The sequence below is a fragment of the Pavona decussata genome, unplaced genomic scaffold, assembly GCF_977016875.1.
Source record: "Pavona decussata unplaced genomic scaffold, jaPavDecu1.1 SCAFFOLD_258, whole genome shotgun sequence".
Taxonomy (NCBI): domain Eukaryota; kingdom Metazoa; phylum Cnidaria; class Anthozoa; order Scleractinia; family Agariciidae; genus Pavona; species Pavona decussata.
Window position 1 is genome coordinate 550,001 of NW_028145661.1, and position 10,590 is coordinate 560,590.

Consider the following 10,590-nt stretch of genomic DNA (forward strand, 5'->3'; position numbering starts at 1 on the left):
GAATAATAACAATCTTGTTAGCTCAGTGGTTATTTGTAAAAGTTTTATTATGAGGGTAAATTATTGGAGACTTCTCATTGTAAGGAATAAACGAAAGATGAAGATTGCAAACATTTGCGTTTTGTTTTAAAATATTGCCACAGAAGGATAATCAGTTATCATTTCATTTTTTTGTTTGTGTAAAGCATCTTGTCTTTTTCAATGTTTACTTATAAAGAAAAGTTTAAAGTAACCTGAAATTTTGTAGCTGCACTTTGATTAATATTCCAGCACATTAATGACAAGAATCCTTAACATTCCCACAAAAAACATCTTTGGTTGAGGAAGAACATGTCATTGTACAAGACGACGTTAAACTAACAACTTTAGAAAGAATGAATTTCTTACGTTCTTGGTGACGGAATTAATTCAATGTTTTATCAGGAAACAGCTTTGTCTGATCGTTCGGAGTGCCGGCGACGCCAGGCAAAATCATTTCCCCGCTAATGTATCTGCCCAGAGACGCCTGTCTGTCTTGCTTTGGTTTGAAAACATTTTTCCCAGCAAATCCGTTCTGTCAAGTGTTGAAAGCAGAAAGTACCAGAAGAGTGAAATATCAAAAAACTTAAAAACAAAAAATTTTCAAGTTAATTTGGTTACATTAATAATTTAAATAAACGAAGGCCTAAGACACGCCAGAAAGATTTTAAAACAAGAATTGTCAATATTTAATACTAATGTGACAAAATTGCCACTTTAAAATAGTAAATTAATTTTAAAATTTCCTTCAATTTATCTATAGAAAGCTTTTCAGTTAATTTTAGTGAATCATCTGCTTTGCTGTTGGTCACGACACGCAACATTGGAAGTCATTCAACCATTAATTGATTAGTAAAAAGCAATTATTGCAGTTATTAACTGAACTAAATATTTATCATGCCCTCAACAGAAATATCACGCGAATGGGCAACAACAGTAAGCAAACAGCTGTGAAAAAAGTATATATAAAGGGAACACAAACAGGCAATAGCCATATGCATATCCACTGCAGGATTTTTGTCACCTTTGAAACTTGAGTTTGGAAGTCCGCACAATGAATTCCATAAAGATATCTCTTGTCCTCGTGCTCGTTGTCTTCTTGTTGGTTCAAGTGGAAAGATCCACAGCTACAATGGAATCCAGTTCACTCTTGGATATGATGAGTAAGTAACAAAGATATGTTGTTTTATAGGGAGAAACGTGGGTTTTGTGACCAAAGGTATATAATGCTCCAGTAGATTTAACTGACTAAGAAGTCTTTATACTTCTAGGCGGAGATGTAAAACCGGTAACGTTTTTAAAACGCCTCGTCGTTTGTCAGTTTCCCTCAAAAATTTCTCAAATTGAAATATAAAGCACCAAAGGGCTGCAGAAACTCGTTCAAAGGGTCGAATCGGCTCAACATTTAAAGAACTAAATCCTTGAAATGGTAAAAATATGTCAAAAGCCTACACAAAAAGGTGTATTATTTTTTCGAGCTAGTTAATTCGTGCGAGGAACTTTAACTAAAGCTGCGTGACTCAGTGAGATGAAAGTGAGTTTAATTATTTTTATTTAAAATTGCCACCTAAAATTGCTGAAATTTGTGGGAATAATGCTCCCAACAAACAGTTAATTATTGTGTAAGCTAAATTTTACGGTTAATGCGGATTTGATGAAACACTTATTATTAGAACTGGTAAGTCATCGGAAACTTCACAACCCATAGAGCATAGAGTATTTCGCTCCTGACGGTAGAGTCACGTAGGATTTTCAGGGCTTTTTGTCCAAAATTTAAGGGGTATTTCTCTGCATGGGAAATGGAGTTTAACGCAAGAAAATATCTCAAAATGGCGAAACATCAGGATACTTTCCAAACCAATCTGTCGCAATTGCGCTCGGCATCCGCGCTTCACAAAATCATACAAAAACAATCCCAAAGAACAAACTGCGGCTGCAGCTCCGACGTGGGAATAAAACAGTACTATTCTTGTCTTAAGGGGTCAATTGTAATTCTAGGAGTGTTTGGTTAAACATGGTCAGCTTTTCTGGAGCAGATCACACCTTCCGACTCATGATTTGGTCCAGCCTCACCTCCCACCCCTTCTCTCCCCTCTCTTGCGGTGATTTTGGTGGCTGAAGGGTCAGTCAGTAAAAAATTGGAAATCAGAAACAGACGTCAGTAAGTCAATTAATGCAAATTGTGATGTTAATATAATTAATTTTTCAGGTGCTTTGGATGACGCCTCTGATGACCTAACAAGTCGCGGCATTAACGGTAACTAAGCACATTAGAAACGTTTTCAATCAAAATTCGAAATAGAAAAGCCTGCAGGATTTTTGGTTCGTTGGACTGTCATGGCGCCATTTTGAATTAAAAACAAACATGGCGGGCACCCAGCGGTTCATTTTGGTAAATGTCTGCTCGAGGGGCCAAAACCGCCTCTGATAATCGGATTTGGTTCCAAGGAAAATCTGAAGTTCTCCTTTGCAAATTGTCAGAGGGGGACACATGTCCCTAAAAATGCGAAATATGGTCAGCTAGCTTCATCGTTAAGCCAGCAACAACTGGCAAATTCGTGAAATAAGATTCTGTCTCCTGAAACTTAAATCATTCTGCAACTTAAATTTTCAGCTAAAGCATCCGAACAGATCATACGAATTTAACTTATACAAATATGCCGTTATAAGGCCATAAAGCGATCTGGAAACACAGAATATAACGTTAAGTATAGAGTATGTCCATGGCGGCCATATTGGAAGAGCGAAACAATGAGTCTTCGTTTGTGAAGACCTTAATGTAAATTCTTACAGCTGCTGGAATAAGAAATTAAAACTAACCCATCACAGGGATTTACGTTCGCGAATTATTACAACAAATGGAGGAAAAAAGAGTAATTCGTTACCCGTTCGACCCACAGCCGTCGTTATTAATTCTGTCCAAGAAATCGTTTCATTCTCTAGTGTTCGTGCTTGTGCTTGCGTCGTTGCGTCGTACGTGTAAACCTGGACGACGCACGCATAAGCAGAAGGGCAAGTACAAGGCCTTATGCTTGCGTCGCTTTGGTTTACACGTAGGTTTCTTATGCTTTTGCTTATGCTTGCGGCGTACGTGTAAACCGGGCTTTAAAGTGTAAAGGTACAAACTAGAAAATTTAGGACCCATTAAACATCCTCCAGGGTTTTGGCCTTATTGTGCAAGGGGAGAGGTTAGATGAGTTTTGTCTAAAGGGGCAATTAAAGTTCTATTTTCTTTTTAAAACAGATTGCAAGAACGTAGGATCCAGCACATTCTGCCGCCGTTTCAGAAGTTACTGTAATAAAGGCGGGGATCGCAATATCAAATACATGAAGACGAACTGCAAATGGACATGTGGATTTTGCTGAGCTTACCAGGGGCAGACCTTCTATGATGACAGTGGAATGAAAGGTAATCTATTAATTTTCGTAATGAGTCAGTGTTTTTAAACTCGCTTAGCTAAAATAAGTCAGTGTTTTCAAACTCGTTCTGCTCAGGAATTTCACATTTTCCCGAAACTCAATGGCAATAACAATCTTTATTTACTCTCAGTCTGTGTTTATAGTACAACTAAGGTGCTGATGGACCCGAGCATGAAACTTCAGAATTAATAGTTAGACTGAATTGAACATAACATGGTTAAAAACCCAAACTGGCTGGAGGCAAACCAGCTGGCTATCTACAAGCGCCGCTGAGGAGTTAAACTCGGGGCTGACGAGAAATAATTCTACCTAGTGAGTAGAGGGGGACTTAAGCCAAACCGCTCGGCCACGCTTAATCTCTTGGTTCACAAACTCCAACGGACGATTATAATGCAAACGTAAGCGACAGCAATAAATACATCACGCTTACTCGGAAGGAGCGAGTTTATTCAGGGAAGTGTTAAGTTTTAAGTGGAACAAGGCTGCATTCAGAACAAAGCGAAACAACGTAATTTATGAAAAACGAAATACTTAAAGTTCTCACAGTGGTATAAAGATTAGCCAGATCTTTCTAACAATCGGTGGGGTTTACAACATTCATTTATCAGAGAGACAAACGTTGACATAGTTCTTTGGATGAATCACGATCATGTTAGAAGCCTGGCATACCATCAGTTGGGGAAATTAACGCTGATGTTAATTGAGGTGTTTGAAAATTTACGTAAATTGAAGGGCGAACGCGAACGTTTAGAATAGAGACAAAATTAGGATTTGTATGGAGGAATTGGAGTATAAAAGTCCCAATATCTTTACCCCCAAATTGCAATAAGATGCAGATTTTTGGCAAGTAGGCATTTTTCATCATACTCTTTGCGAACATCTTAATAAATTCCATAATTTGAAAAATTCAAATATTTGGGACGTCACACTTTAGTACTCTATAGTATGACAATCAAAGAAATTCATTTATTTCCTTTCCAAACAAGGTTAAGTTCTTATAGGTGTTCGCTGGCCATTTCACACCTGTAAAAGTAATCCGCTTGTGGTTTTTACGGTAGAAACTATGCGCGGACACTTTATCTTCAAGCTGGAAGATTCCAAACACTCAGTTAACGGTTAACTTGAGATTGAAAAACATGGGCATTTTGCGGAAACAGTATTTATTTAATAGTATGTGTAAAACCACCTAAACGATTTATTGAGTATAATTCTAAAAGAGAATCAAGTCATTGATTTAAATTGTTAACGTATATATGTAGTAAGCGTATAACACTTACACTTACTCTTCTTGATTCCAGGAAACAATTTATCAACAACTCGAATAGATGGACAGAAAAGCAAAACCTTGCAGATGAAATGAATATGACTAATAAAACTTCCTTGCAAATGAAAGTTGTGAGCTTTGGGTCTACACAATAAGGATCGAGTTGCATATTAACTAAGTAATATACCCATTCGTTAGCGTGGAAAAATTAACAAAAACAAAATGATTTCGTATCCTGAACGCGACGCATTAGTTTGTATCGACATCTACAACCCAAGTTCCAGACTATGTGAACTTGGAAGGAAACCCTGCTTTCCCTTGACTTTCATCATGAGTAGTGAAAACAAACATGGGGGTCGACTGAAGATGGAGAAGAGTTGTCTCGAGTAAAAGGTGAATTTTATTGACGCTTCAATAGCACCATTATCTTACCCACAGTTCCATTTTTCTGCCTTCCGGGTCGCCATTTCTGAATTGTCCCCGTTTCCCTTTAAACTTCAGTCCTCAACCGCGGCCATTTTGAGTTTTTACTGACTGAGTCCTAGCTCTGTGCTGCTGACTTCCGCATTTGGAAGCAAGTTTCCACGGGTTTTAGCAGAGCGAACTCGGTAAAACTTTGGATTTCGATAATCAAATCCATTGCAGTTAAAAAAAATTTAGTACCAATACTCGTTTCTTTCCCATATTTTGATCATCATGGCCTTGCTAAAAGAGGCTAAGATCAGACAGTGTCTCTTGATCTTACGAGGTCATAAAATACAATTTCCGATTGTATTTCCAGCGCTGTGATTGGATCCAATAATGGTATCTTAGACAGGAAGTTCCAATATAAAAGAGCCCTGGCCAAGTCATTGTCACCTTCAGCTGGCAATCAACCATGCATCAGAGCATAAACAACTGACAAACAACATGTGCCTTTTTCTTAGGCTTTTACCGATAAAATTGGCTTCGTTTTCAGAATAACCGTTGTTAAACAAATCAGAACTTGATATCTCATTTCGTTGTGGTGACGTTATAAAATTTCGAGGCATATATTCCTTTTAGAGGACGCTTGAGTCAACTTGTCACGACTGAGCAGCGTCTAAATTTGCATCTAACGCCCGCAAAGGTGTGGAATGAAGGAGGGGCATGCCCTTTTATGGCGAAACTTCTTGTTTAACAAGATCCCAAACATTTTTTTCCCACCCAGCGTTTCTTAAGGGTTTCAGTAGCCTTAGAACTGAGACTGAGTAGATTTTCAAAATCGTAGCATTTTTTTAATCAGAAACTTTTGAATTGGAGAAAGAAAGAAAGAAAGAAAGAAAGAAAGAAAGAAAGAAAGAAAGAAAGAAAGAAAGAAAGAAAGAAAGAAAGAAAGAACATAAAGTGTTAACGCCTTTTTTCCAGATACATCCTGAAAATTTCCATCAGTTGATTCATTTGTCGGGTTTCCTGAATTTCCAGACAGCTTCACAGATCGAATAATTCACAAAAGTAACGTGACGTTAAATTCACCTATAATCTTAATATCCAAGGAATACCGTAATATCCTTTTGTTCTTGACAAGGCGGCTTTCAGTGGTCACAACTGTGACCAGTGACATTTTATATCATTAAAAAACCTTTAATTAAGTGATGAGCGATATCGATAGACGTTATTTTTATCCCCATTCGGGGACGAGGATATTTTGGCGCTATTATCAGCTTTCTTTGCATGCAGTGTTTATTGAGGAAGGCGCCTCTTAATCCCGAGGTTTATTCAGCCTGCGAGCAAGCTCTAGAGCTTGATTGCAGGCTAAGGTTTATTTTGCGCCGTTTATGACTGTATGTGAGAAAAACGAATTTTACCAAGGACTGTTGCAATCCAAAACGGAAATTTGAGGTAATACTAAAACGCTTTCAAACTGATATAACTATAACTGTCTTTTTTTTTTCGAATTAAGGCTTTATTATTTCTGAAGAATTCATGGTCACTCCTGAGTTTCTTTTTGGTTTCCTGTAACACTTGCTTTTTCCTCATAGTCAAAAACCGCACGAAAATAATACCTTCATATTACTAGGCACCGGCAGTTAAGAAAACCGTATTTCTCAATTCCAAGATGTAAAGAACGTTAATTAATGTGCAGTAGTAAAGGAAGACGTCTTCCCTTATTAGATGCCAGTGTTGTTGGCCGCAAGGTCAGCCTGTAATGACTGTACATATTAAAAAGCAATTTCATGGTTACAAAAATTGATTTGATTGTGGAACCGTGGATTTACAAAAAAATTACTGTGAAACCAAAACAAGGATTTCTTTCTGTCGTAGTTATCAGAGGAGATCTGCAAAGGATAAGGAGGGTTTTTTTTGTATCAACGTGTCACTGGGAATTTAAATCTTACATTTTAGTTCTTTTTACCCATGCGTTTGGTGAACTTGGTGTTTGGGCTGTTAAATCGAGTGTTAAATGGAATTTTCTCCCATGTGTTTTAGCGACGTATTTTCTCAGTTACATTTTCAACATTCTACGTGTTTTTCTTCTTTCGTGCAACAATGATTTTTTTTCACTTCAATCGGAGACACGCATCCTATAATCCTTACTGATTAGCCATCTTGTGGTCAAGATTTAGCCGAAAATGCTGAGCAATTGATAAGAAATCCAATAAGTTGGTCAAAACAAGCTGTAGACACATTGTAGTGACAATAAAAAGTTAGATATAATCAAAGACTTCTGTGAACCACCTCGTGTTTGAATCAGTGTAGTAGATAGGGTGAGACTATGAATGTTACATATTGCATTTGGTCAGATTTTTGGTGCATTTGCTCTTGTCACTGATACTCTGATTATATTATAAATTAAGTGGTCATTTGGATCACCGTGCGGATTTTTCAGTAAACTTAGCTCACTAAATTATAGCAGTCGGTAATAAACAACTACTTGTGCAGTACAAAAAGGACTATAAACGGGATAAAAGAAACACCACTCCTTTGGTCTAGATAGCCTGCGAGCAAGCTCTCTTGGGGGTGGGGGGCGGGAGGGAGAAAGAGGCCTCGCCTCTTCCCTCCTCCCGCCCCCCGCCCCAAGAGAGCTTGCTCGCAGGCTATGGTTTAGAGTACTTAGAATTTCTAGGTGCGGAATAAAATACACTAGATACGAATTAAGAAATGCTCAAAAAATAAGGATTAAAATACAAATTGTAAATATTTGCCCATGATTTGCCCATGACAGAGATGTGTGACATCTCTGGAATGTAGACCTTATATTGCAAGAAAAAATACAATTCAGACCAATCTGATAAAAGTATAGTCTTAAAATGGCTGCCCGAAAGTACGCAAAATGCGTCTGCCATGATTGGTCAAACAGCAACTACTTGAGCCGACAAACTTTGTGCAGCGGCTTTCCTCTCGTGACGTCATCTTATCATCCGTTTGCGGCGTCCGAAAGCGAGAAAAAGCAGTCGAAATGCTAAGTTTTCCCCCTACTTTTGCCGAATATGGCTCTTATTTCAGTTCTAACGCGAGTGGTAGTTTTGAACACAATTCGACAATGGGGATAATTATCAGTGGAGTGAAGGATAACATGACGTCACAGTCTACTCAGCTCAACTCTCCGTGTGGTTCGCGGACATTTTGAATTGAGTAATTGCGGCAAACCGAATGTGGAAATAGGCCATTTTACAGTTGTGTGCTTAGTGACTTGGCCTTGGATTGGAAGCGAGGCTGGGGGTGACCTTGTTTTGATACAAACCTCACTGCTTTTCATATGTAGATCATGCTGTTCTGATGCAAACTGGTTTGCATTTACATATGAAAAACTGAGGTTTGTATCAAAACAAGGTCACCCCCAGCGTCGCTTCCAATCCAAGGCCAGGTCACTAAACACACATCTGTAAAATGGCCTATTACGCTTGAAATAATCGAGCCTCCCGTTGGAATTACAACTTAACATTTGGAAATATAAAACTGAATGCAAGGCTGGCACTGCGGCAAAGGGCAGATTTATTAGTGGCCAATATTTCGACTAATAGAATTAGTCTTCCTCAGGGCCAGAGCTATACTGAAGGAAAACATAATAACGGCTCCTTAATTAAAGTTTGAAAAATACATGCAAAAAAATGATTGGCTAATACATGACATGAAGACAGCGTACTTGTAAATATGAGATAACAAAAATATAGAAGTGTATAATCAAGGTTCAGCGTTCGTTTTTCCTGTTGATGCCTTCTGGAGATAACGTTTTCCCTCTATAAATTAGCAAAGCCTCGCTTGCCTTACGGCGGGAGGCATTGATGGTGGGTTGTAGTTCGAGAGGGATAAGTCGCATGTCCGCAGAAGAGTGACCTGGTAAGTTGAAGTGTGTAGGGACTGCTGCTGTGGAGTTGGCGTGATGTGGGTTGTTTGTCGCTTGTCTGTGTTCTGTGAACCTTTCACGGATCGTGCGTTTGGTTTCCCCTATATACTGTTTTTTACATTTTTTACATTCAATCATATATCTAAGGTTAGTAGAATTACAGGTTATATGTTGTTTTATTTGTCTTGTTTCGCCGGTGTTGCTTAAAGTGTACGAAGTTCTTGCATTGACAATGTACGGGCAAGTGAGACATCCATGAGTGGAGTTGCAGCGGAAAGTGCCAGAGGTGAGCTTGGGTGTCGTGTTAGTGTTCTTTAGTTTTGCTCGAACCAAAAGCTCGCGAAGGTTTGGTGAACGACGGCAAGCGATGAATGGTTTATCTTTGAATATTTTTTGAAGGCAATCTGTGGAGTTAAGAATAGGTTGTTTCCTGTGAAGTATTTCTTGAATATTAGGTAGTGCTGGGTTATAAGTGACCGGAAGGGGACTGGGGTGTTGGAATTAGATTTATCATGATTATGTTCCTGTAATGTCTCACTTCTGGGTATCTGTTTGGCTCTTAAGATTTGTTCTTTCACAAAACGGTCGTTATAGCCTCGTTTTGTTAAATATGAGAGCAATTCTGCTGATCAATGTTCGAATAATTCGTCTTTGGAGCAAATCCGATGGTAGTACTTTCCTCCCATACTTTCAAATGCTGAAGATATAAGGAAAGGTAAAATTTTGATCACAGACTCCATTTGTTTGAATGGTTTTGGGGAACGCCGTATGGATTTTGAACCATGATTCAATTTTTATTCAATAAGCAACACCAAACTTCGTCAAATGACTAAAGCTCTGACATGTTCTTTCATGTGGTGGTGGCGATCTATAAACTGGATAAATTTGCAACTCGACCCCGTCCACTGCTCAACCTCGGATGGCCACTAGAACAGTATAAACTATTAAAGTGGCCGGGTGACCCGAAAATGAAATGACTAAAATATTAAACAGAATTGGAAAATAAAAATTTAGGATAAAAAAGTATTCTTAATTATCGTCATTAACACAGTGGTTTTCAGTAAATTAATGCTACTGTTCCGGAGCAAATTCTGCTACAATCGTAGAACAAATAATCTAAAACAGAGCAAGGCTGATTTCACGGTCAGGGAAGTATATTATTCCAATATTTCGAGAGGCACGGCCTTTCTTCTTCAGGGTATGTGAATCGTACCCAGTAAATAGCAAAACCACAAAAACTACACGGCGCGCACTGATTGGCGGTTGATAATGTTAGTGTGCAAGATGTTCCATAAAATAGACCATTTCCGAATTACTTTGAACCTCATAATGAAAGCAAGGGTAAGTCCAAAGTTTTTGTTATGAAAATTAGTTTTCATTCATATGCAAACAAAACTAATTTTCATATGAAAAGTTTTGCACTTAGCCTCGCTTTCATAGTGAGGTTCTCAGCAACTCGGAAATGGCCTATTTGAAAATAAAAAAAAACTATATATGTAAATTGCGAAAAAATGTCATTTTACATTTTTCCGAGCCCCTTTCTGTTTGGCCAGCGGAATACCTCATGACTAGTACCCAGTTC

General features: G+C 38.3%; 1 long non-coding RNA gene across 1 annotated transcript; it reads left to right on the forward strand.

The window, feature by feature from the left end:
• The first annotated feature begins 940 nt into the window (after positions 1-940).
• On the forward strand, positions 941-4,830 carry LOC146456332 (uncharacterized). Its single transcript, XR_014858828.1, has 4 exons — positions 941-1,181; positions 2,228-2,275; positions 3,263-3,427; positions 4,737-4,830. It is a non-coding gene; the product is annotated as an uncharacterized LOC146456332 (long non-coding RNA).
• The last annotated feature ends 5,760 nt before the right edge of the window (positions 4,831-10,590 follow it).